The following is a 10490-nucleotide window of genomic DNA, read 5'->3' as shown; positions in this document are numbered from 1 at the left end:
TCATTTATGGTCCCAGACCGTAAATTGGTCTGGCAGGAGGATTATGGTGGCAGCAATTTCCCTAGCTGAACACCAGGACATGGGACCATCCTTGAAGAACCGGGAGGTTCAGCATCTCTGCAAGGGAACCAAAGGGGAGGACTCACACAAGAAGCCTGGTGATGGGGGGCTCATGGAAGACTGCCGGCTTGAACACAGTAGGGCTGGCAGGCACAATCCCACCCACGTGAAGATCTCCCGGCCGGTAATAATTGTACAACCCATTCCTATCCCTGATGAAATTCAGGGGGCATTTCTTCCCCCGGACTGCCCCAGGCAGCAGAAGCAGCAGCAGCAGCAGCAGCTCTTTCCTTGTGGTAGCAGTCGGTGGCATTCCAGGAAGCAGAGATCACCATCCACCCAGAGCTTCACAGGCAAAGCGGGGAGGGGACACCCCATCTGGGGCCAGAGGGTGTCTCTCTGCCTGCTCTGGATCTCTGTCTGGACTCTCAGTGGCCTGAAAGGAAGCATTTATTTGGGCATCTGCCTTCCCGAGCAAGATTCAGCACTGTGTTGCCGCAGGTGGCTTTCCATGCTCAGGCGTGATTTGGAGCAAATGCCCTTGAGGTTTGGAGGAGAGAGCAGACCATGTTCTGGATAATTATACGGGAGAGAAGCACTGGTTTTCTCATGGCTCCAAGCAGGTGCACGACTGGAAAAAACATATTTCTGAAATGTCAAGTCAGACAGGATGTCTGTGTGAGTGTGTGTGTGTGCATTTGTGTGTGTAGGTTTGCTATGATCTTTAATGATATCCAAGGGCAAAACATTAATTTTTGGTGCTTTTTCTTCATCAGATGATATAGCTTGATAACCTCTAAACTTTGCTCAGCTAAACATTGCCTTCTTGCTCCAGGAGGAGGGTGGGGGGAGATTTAAATACGTTATGTCTGCCCATTCCAGTAGACTCTGGATGGCTGACAAAATCCAGGGCTGGGGATGTTAACTAGCTGCTGTGGCCAAATGCCAGGGTCTTCATGGCACCCTAGAGGTCTTCCATTGCCACCTACAGTTGGGAGACTCTCCTTCAGGCATCCATTACTGAACTAAGCTGGGCAAGTTGGTCTATCTTTCTGTTGCTCAGAAACAAGATGACCAGGAATTCAGAACTTGTCAGCCTTTTGAGGCAGTCCAGACAAGAAGCACCAACCATGAATACTAACACAACCTTGATTGTAAGCTTACAGTAACAGAATCTTGCAAGTCTGAAAGTACCTCTCCACTCCCTTACTTTTACTCTCCCCAAAACTAGGGAGGGTACTTTTTCAGACACTTTCTCCACCTTCACCCACCCTTCAGATTCGGATTTCATTTCTCAGACCATTGTCTAGGCTGCAGCTCTTCCTCCTGTCTCCCAAGGTCATTCCCACCTAGCATTACAGAGCATGACAGGGCACGCAGAGCTCTACTAGTCCTACCCTCTGGAGTCAAGCAGGACTTTCCATTTCACAGGAATGTTTTCCACATTCTTTCCATCACTGTTCTAGGAAGACAAATCCTGTGGATTCCCAGGGATGGTGTTGTGAAGTTTTTCCCAGTCCTGAACTTAGCCTCCCTCACTCCAAGGCCTTTGGCCCATTCCTGTGGAGCAACATGGTGTGGTCTCTTATATCTGAAGGAGAACAAATGTATTCTGTGGGTCAAGGGAAGGCTGAATAGATGAGGGAAATGTGGTCTTTCTCTCCATCCGGGTTCTTCCAGCAAGATAGTCAACATGCTCATGACTTTGGGGCCATCCCCAGACTTATACAATTGCTTGTAATATACCTGTGAACGTCCAACAACAACAACAACAACACATTTATTACAGCTTTAAGGCCAGATAATGCATGGTGTATGCCAGGAAATTTGGAAAACACAAGAATGGCCATCAGACTGGAAAAAATCAACTTATATCCCCATACCAAAAAAGGGGAACACTAAAGAATGTTCAAACTATCGAACAGTGGCACTCATTTCACATGCCAGTAAGGTAATGCTCAAGATCCTGCAAGGGAGACTTCAGCAATTCATGGGGCGAGAATTGCCAGATGTACAAGCTGGGTTTAGAAAAGGCAGAGGAACTAGGGACCAAATTGCCAATATCCGCTGGATAATGGAAAAAGCCAGGGAGTTTCAGAAAAACATCTATTTCTGTTTTATTGACTATTCTAAAGCCTTTGACTGTGTGGACCATAACAAATTGTGGCAAGTTCTTAGTGGTATGGGGATACCAAGTCATCTTGTCTGCCTCCTGAGGAATCTGTGTAATGACCAAGTAGCAACAGTAAGGACAGACCACGGAACAATGGACTGGTTTAAGATTGGGAAAGGAGTATCTTCTGCAGTGTCTGGGTCTCCTTTGTGCCCACCTACCTGAGCACCAAGGGTAAGTATATGGTGGCCGTGCAGGTCTTCTCCATCTTGGCCTCCAGTGCTGGCCTGCTGGGCTGCATCTTCATCCCCAAGTGCTACATTATCATTCTGAGACCAGATCTAAATAGAAAGGAGCAGCTAACAGCCAAATCTAATGATGGCTTGAAAGTGAGGGCTAAATAATGTTAGTGTTTGACATGCGTGGATTAACCAGAACATGACTTCCACAAGATAGGCATCACCCTTTTTTAGGGGTGGAGGCCTGAATATGAGCTAATGTCATGCGCTGCCTGCCTCTGAATAACACTCAGACACTGGTTCGTGGATCGGGCTCTGATTTATTTGCAGGGCAGGTACAGCGTTGGTAGAAAAAAGCTGAGAGTGACAGGAGCGCGCCGGTGCGGGGTTTAAATACCCCGCGCCGGTCAGCGCCCCCTCGCTCGCGGTCACGTCACCCCCCTTTGTCCAATACGTTGCCCTGCCGGTGGGTGAGGGTTTCCGGGATCGCCCATATCAGGTTTTCCATTCCTCTGCTGATTGCTTTCAGCTGGGCGATCCCCGTTGTATTGGCGCTGATGGCTTGGGTGTGCTCCGTGATCTGTTTAGTTATTGTTTGTTGGCCGTTAGTCGTTGTGGGTTGATGGCTACTTATCTTGTACCCCTTCACCTATTTCCTTGCCATTGTCATGTGTGCCATTGTGCTGATGACTTTAGCTCAACGGCACTCATGACATACTGCCCCCTTTCCGAATAGTGTTCCCCCCCGGTTTTCTGGGTTTTTTCCGTGGAGCTGTCAAAACGCCACATTTTTTTTTTTTTCCAAAGTTCCCGCCGGAGTAGCTGTCGCCCCTCCCTTTGCTCCTCCCTCTACCACGTGCCTTCCCAGGGTGTGTCCATGGTGCGCATGCTCGGGTCCTGACCTGGCGTGCGCATGCTCCAGCCACACCCTGTTTGTTTGGCTCAGTTCGGCGAGGAGAGAGGCGTGGCTGGTCGGGTGCTTCTCAGCTCCAGGTAGGGCCCTTCTTTTTTCTTATTTAAAGTGCGTTGCCTTTGTTGTGTCTCCTGGGCGTTGCCCCCAGGTTGCCCTGTTGACTTGCTTGCCACTCCCCCGCGGCCGGGGGGGCGGGGGGAGGGTGCTGGCGACCGTTTGTCACCACCCCGTGGGCCCGGGGCGGGGGGAGTGAGTCCCGGGGGGGGGAGGTCCACCCAAGTCGCGGGCTTGGGGGGGCCCTTTCCCTTGGGGCACGGGAGGCGGGGGGGGCCTGCGGGGGGGGGGGGTTTGGTTTGCTGACCTTGGTTGTGGTTTGTCGGGGTATGCCCGGTGAAATGCTCTGGTCAGGTCAGGCGCGTTAACGTTGTGCGCCGCCACCCATTCCGGGTGGGGGAAGTGTTTCCACCTGACCAGATAGTGTAGAGTTCCTCGTTGCTTGCGGGAGTCGAGAATGTCCCTTATCTCGAAGTGGTGTTGCCCGTCGATCATCACCGGTGCGGGCTGTGGCGTGCTTGGGTGCCATCGGGAGGTGGTTGCCGGTTTCAGGAGGCTGGTGTGGAATACCGGGTGGAGTCTCCGGAGGTTGTGTGGCAGGTCCAAGCGTATTGCTACCGGGTTCACTATTTGCGTGACTCGGAACGGCCCGATGTACTTAGGCCCCAGTTTTTTCGAGGGTTGGGTTGACTTTAGGAACTTGGTGGATAGATAGGCCATATCCCCCGCCTGGAACGTCGGTTGTTGGCGCCGGTGCTTGTCGGCCTGCTCTTTGTAGGCTGCCTGTGCGTCCTTCAGCGCCGCCGTGATTACTGGCCATGCTTCCGCGATCTTCCGTCCCCAGTCGCTAGCGTCCACCTGGGGTTCCGGGGGTTGAGGTAGCTCCGGTATGGGGACGAAGTCGCGCCCCGAGACTACTTCGAACGGAGTTTTCCCCGTGCTCGTGTGGACGGCGTTATTGTATGCGACTTCGGCGAACGGGAGCAGTTCAGCCCAGTCGTCTTGGTGGTAGTTAGTATATGATCGTATGAATTGCTCTAAGGTGGCATTAAGAACCTCTGTGGCTCCGTCCGTCTGAGGGTGCCAAGCCGTAGATAGGGCCTGTTGGGTCCCCGTCAGCTTCAAGAAGGCCCGCCAGAATTTGGAGGTGAACTGTGTGCCCCTGTCGGTCACCACACGTGCGGGACATCCGTGTAGCCTGTACACGTGGATGAGGAAGAGTTTGGCTAGCTGTTGTGAGGATGGGACCGACGTGCAGGGGATGAAGTGGGCCTGCTTTGAGAAGTAGTCCTTCACCACCCAAATGGCCGTTTTCTTCTGGCTGGGTGGGAGGTCCACTATAAAATCCATAGAGATTTCCTCCCATGGGCGGGAGGGTTCTGCCACCCGTTGCAATAGCCCCGCGGGTTTGCCTGGTGCCCGTTTGGCCCTAGCGCACGTTGGGCAGGACGCCACGTAGGTTTTTACGTCGCGCCTGAGCGCGGGCCACCAGAATTGACGCCGTGTTAGGTGTAGGGTCTTGAGGAACCCAAAGTGTCCCGCTTGCTTGGCGTCGTGTGACCTATGCAAGATCGCCTGGCGTTGCGAGTCCGGGACGTAGATTCTGCCTTCCCCCCATGCCAGGTCTTGTGCCATCGTTACCTTGTCGGGGTTTGCCAGGAACCAGGGGTCGGTTTTGAGGGCGGCGGCGAGGTCCGTGCGCATTCCCCCTGGTAGTTGCGGTTGGCTTCTTCCAGTCGCCGGTTGTCCCGCCGTCGGCTGCGCCGTAGAGTCGAGCTGCCTCCGTGCGCTGCTTCGGGTGGTCACGGCCATCCCCAGTTGCGAGGCGGATAGGACCGTCCCAATGGTGTCTGGGGCGGGCTCTTCGTCTTGGGGCAGTCGGGAGAGGGCGTCGGCCAGGAAGTTCTTTTTGCCCGGCATGAACTTCAGCTGGAAATTAAAGCGGCTGAAGAATTGGGCCCATCGGACCTGTTTTGGGCTAAGGCGTCTAGGCGTTCGTAGGGCCTCGAGGTTCCGGTGGTCAGTCCAGACCTCGAATGGTTGGGTGGCTCCCTCGAGTAGGTGTCGCCATGTCTCTAGTGCCGATTTCACCGCGAAGGCTTCTTTCTCCCAGACGTGCCATCGCCTCTCTGTCTCGGAGAACTTCCTTGACAGGTAGGCGCATGGTTTCAGGAGTCCCGTGGGGTCTTTCTGTAGCAGGATGGCTCCCAGGGAGAAGTCTGAGGCGTCGGCTTGGACCACGAACGGCCGTTCTGGGTCCGGGTGCGCGAGGATTGGCTCCGTAGTGAACAGCGCTTTCAGCTTGTTGAATGCGGTCTGGCACGTAGGAGTCCAATTCAGCACTGTGCCTGGGTTCTTGGCGCGTCGGGTGTCCCCCACCCCTTTGGTTTTGAGGAGGTCCGTTAAGGGGAGGGCTATCTCAGCGAACCCCCGGGCGAATGACCTGTAAAAATTCGCGAATCCGAGGAAGCTCTGTAGTTGGCGTCTGTTGCGGGGCCGCTCCCAGTTTAGCACCGCTTCGACTTTTGCGGGGTCCATTTCGATGCCGTCCCCGGAGATTCGGTACCCCAGATAGTCTAGGCGCTCTTTGTGAAACTCGCACTTTGTAGGCTTGGCATAGAGCTGCGCCCTTCTGAGCTTGTCGAGGACTTGCCTGACGAGGGTCACATGTTCCTCGTGCGTTTTTGTGTAAATAAGGACGTCGTCGATGTAGACCAGGACCCCTTTGAACAGATGTTCATGCAGTACCTCATTGATGAGCTGCATGAACACCCCAGGGGCCCCCGCGAGTCCGAAGGGCAGTACTTTGTACTGGAAGGCGCCTAGGGGGCAGTTGAACGCCGTCTTCCATTCGTCCCCCTCCCTGATTCGGATGCGATAGTACGCCTCGCGAAGGTCCAGTTTGGAAAAGACTTTGCCCGTGGACAGGTGGGCGAGCATGTCCTTCACCAGGGGTAAGGGGTATTTGTTGGACAGGGAAGCCGCGTTTAGGCCCCGGTAGTCGGTGCAGAGCCGTAGGGTCCCGTCTTTCTTCTCCCGGAATAAGACGGGGGCTCCGACCAGTGAGCATGCTGGCTCTATGAATCCCCTGTCTAGGTTTTTATCGATGAACTCCCGGAGGGTTGCCATCTCCTTCGGGGTCATCGAATAGATCTTTGGTCTAGGTAAGGGGACGTCGGGCAGTAGGTCGATCCGGCAATCCGTCTTGCAGTGGGGGGGTAGTTGGTCAGCTTCTGCCTCTCCGAAGACCTCGGAGAAGTCGGCGTATTGTTCTGGTAGGTCTGCTGTGGTAGCGGCGTTGTCTTGTGTGGTCGCCTCCGCTCGTCCTACCGTGGGGTTGGTTCTGCCCGCTGGAACTGGTGCTCGATACTCGCCGTCGCCGAATGTGAAGGTGCGGGTCTCCCAGTTGATCCGCGGGTTGTTTGTCGCGAGCCATGGCATCCCCAGGACTGCAATGGGCCGTCCGATGTGCGTGACTACGAACGATGTGCGCTCGGTGTGAGTGCCCATTTGCAGGGTGACCGGCTCGGTTTGCAGCGTGGCTGGTTTCCCTCCCGCTGTAGAGCCGTCCAGCTGGTGGAATGCCAGCGGCGTGGGGAGGGGGAAGCAGCGGAGGTCGAGTTTGGCGACCAGGTCGGGGTGGATGAGGTTTTTTGAGCACCCAGAGTCCACTAGTGCCGCGGCCGTGGTGGCTCCGCTGCCGGCAGAGAGTTTAATTGCTGCCATTATTACGGGGCTTTCGTCGTTTCGTTGAGGTGGTCCGCGCTGCTGTCCCACCGCCTGCCTCGCCACGCATTTCAGGGCAAGCGGGGAGCATTTCCCGCCGGCTGGTCGGGGTCTGCGTTGTCCTCTTCCCCCCAGTAAGCGTCCCAGCCCTCCTCTGGTGTCGCTGTGGCCACGGTCATTCGGCGGTGAGGGGGCGGCCCCAGGTTGGGTGGTTTGGGGCTAATTTTCGGGGTGGGTTTGGGCGCGCTGGTCGGCGGTCGGTTGGCGAAGCAATCCACCGTCTTGTGCCCTAATTTGCCACACCTCCCGCAGGGCTCCCGGTTGAACTTCTTTTTTGGGTATATGGGGCCGGCCATCCCCCCGTGTGGTGCGGGTACCTTTTTCCCGGCATAGTTTGTGTCTTCCGTGGTTGTCATGAGGAAGGTGCGGTGCGCGTGTTCGGCTTTCCCCGCGAGGTGGATCCACCCGTGTAGCGTTTCTGGGTCGTCGCGGTAGAGGGCCCATTGGAGAACGTCGCGGTTGAGCCCCCTTTTGAACATTTCCAGCAGGGTGGTCTCGGACCAGTCGCTGACCTTCCCCGCGAGGGCTTTGAACTCCAGGGCGTAGTCAGGGACCGTGCGTGTGCCCTGTTTAAGTCTTTGGAGTGCGCTTTTCGCCCTTACTTTGGCTAGGGGGTCTTCGAAGTAGTTTTTCATCTCATTGATGAAAGCAGGGAAGGTGGCGAGGGCGGGGGAGCTGGACTCGTACAGTTGGACGTACCAGTCCGCCGCCCTGTCTTGGAGTTTGATCGCCACGGCGGCGATCTTGTCGGCCTCGGAGTCATAGGAGTGTCCGTGCCTCCCCATGAACTCCCTAGCGTTCGTCACGAAAAACGAGAGTTTTGTGGGGATCCCATCGAAGAAGATGGGGAAGTCCTTTGGGGCCCGGGCGTTTTGTGCGGCCCTGCCTCTCGCTTCCCGGGGTGTGGTGTCGGCCGCCTGTGCCGTCTGCTGGCCCTCCGCTGGCCCGTGTGGGTTCGGTGCTTCGCTCGGTGTGTGGGCCTATGCGGGGACGTCGTTGGGTGGCGCGGGGGGCATAAGCGACTGGAGCATGGTCCGGAGTTCCGTCAGTTGAGCCCGCATGGCCGCGAGTTCAGCTCGTGCCTCCTCGTCCACAGCCCGCGCCGCCGCTGGGGCCGGTTCCGTTGGCGCGTCCTCGGGGGTGGGTTGCCGGCGGGGTTCATCGTCCCTCTGCCGCGGGTCCGCTTCCTCCGCCGTCTGATGGGTGTCACTCCACGCCCGTTGCTGGGGTGCGATGTGGGGCGCGGGGTCCTCCGCTGGTTTCGGAAGTCGTGCTGCTCCCTCCCGCGGTCGGGTTGCCTCCGTCGCCATCTCCCCTTGGGGTTGGAGCTGAGGCTCGGGTCGGGTGGGGTGGGCGTCCATGGCTCCGGGAGTCCGCAGTGCCTCTGGCCTTGGTCGGTCCTCCTCTGTCTCTTGCCGCGCAGCTCGCCCTCCTTGCCCGCGCCGCTCCGGCCTCATCTTGCTGGTCTTCTCGCCGTCTACTCCTCCCGCGGCTCGTTGTCGTCCGGTGGGGCTCGGCGAGGCTGAGTTTATGACTCTCAGCTTTATGTCATGCGCTGCCTGCCTCTGAATAACACTCAGACACTGGTTCGTGGATCAGGCTCTGATTTATTTGCAGGGCAGGTACAGCGTTGGTAGAAAAAAGCTGAGAGTGACAGGAGCGCGCCGGTGCGGGGTTTAAATACCCCGCGCCGGTCAGCGCCCCCTCGCTCGCGGTCACGTCACCCCCCTTTGTCCAATACGTTGCCCTGCCGGTGGGTGAGGGTTTCCGGGATCGCCCATATCAGGTTTTCCATTCCTCTGCTGATTGCTTTCAGCTGGGCGATCCCCGTTGTATTGGCGCTGATGGCTTGGGTGTGCTCCGTGATCTGTTTAGTTATTGTTTGTTGGCCGTTAGTCGTTGTGGGTTGATGGCTACTTATCTTGTACCCCTTCACCTATTTCCTTGCCATTGTCATGTGTGCCATTGTGCTGATGACTTTAGCTCAACGGCACTCATGACAGCTAAAGGGAAGCTACTGCGTCCTGCTTTAATCAACACAAAGCTCTTTGTGCTGCTGCCATTTGAGTAAAATGCAGGGTGACCCTTGCATAGACATCCCCAGGCTCCTGCTGTTTCATCCAAATGACAGAAGCAGCATGGCACCCCTGCATTGCAAGATCCACTCCTTTTGCACAGGCATGCAAAGGAGCCCCCTGCTTTTCTCAGACTCACCCCTTTCCCCCTTCCCAGGAGGCTGCTTTCACTTTCCTTCCCAGCTTTGCAGGCGGAAGTCTCACAGAAGTAGCTCAGCCCAAACTCACCAAGCATTTTCCCCCTTTGGAGAATGTCCTGGGTGCACATGCAGACAATGCAGCCAAGAGAACATTGGGTTTGCAGGCATGGCATTGAGGGCTGTGTGTGAATGCAGAAAAGCATCTAATAAGAAGATATTAAACCCAGTGTGGTTTATTCCCCAAGAGCTACATCATTCTTCTCAGGCCAGATCTGAATACAAAGGAGCAGATAACAGCCAAAACAAAAGATGCCTTGAAAGTGAATGCAAAATAATCATAGAGGGCTTTCTGCTTGATCAGTTTAATTTCTGCTAGATAAGCATTTGTGTACTGGTGGGATTGGAAAAATCGATTTGATTTCTGCTTCACTGTCTGCAAGCCATTTTAGCTGCTCCCCTTTGTTCCCCGCTGAGGGTGCAGGGTGACCATAGCAAAGTTACCCTTCCAGCTTTGTGGTAGCTCTGCCCAAACTCAGCAAAGCCTGTCCTATTTGGAGAAGATCCTCCACAGCCAAGACAGAGCTGATTTTGCAGGCAATCTGGCTAGAGCTGAAAACAAAAGAGCAGGAGAAATCACCAAGGCTGGAAAAGAATGGTGCTTGCTTCAAAACATCACTTATGAAGAGCAGATGGATGTTTCAATGCAGGCTTATTTGGGGAACAGGCCATTGGCCCTTCAGTTTCACTTTCTTTGGAAAAGAGGTTCAAACAACTCTTTAAGGTTCTGCCTTAATGAATTTACTCATAAAGGGCAGGAGATTTGCTCATTCAGTCTCCAAGATTGTTTGTCCTACCTATTTATTCCTTGGCATTAAACATGCTTAATGAAACTGTGTGAATCTTCCATGTCCGAATCCATAAGCTGGTTATAGATAATTTATATTTATAATTAATTATATAATTATAATTAATTATTAATCATATTAATATTATAAATATAAATTATAAATAATTATTATATAATTAGGTATGTAATTATAATTAAAGGCTTATATGGCCTCCCATCTTAGATACAATAGCCCTGGGCATTTCACAGCATGACAATAAAAT

This window comes from Candoia aspera, chromosome 2 (genome assembly GCF_035149785.1).
Source record: "Candoia aspera isolate rCanAsp1 chromosome 2, rCanAsp1.hap2, whole genome shotgun sequence".
Lineage (NCBI taxonomy): Eukaryota > Metazoa > Chordata > Lepidosauria > Squamata > Boidae > Candoia > Candoia aspera.
This window is presented reverse-complemented; position numbering follows the sequence as displayed.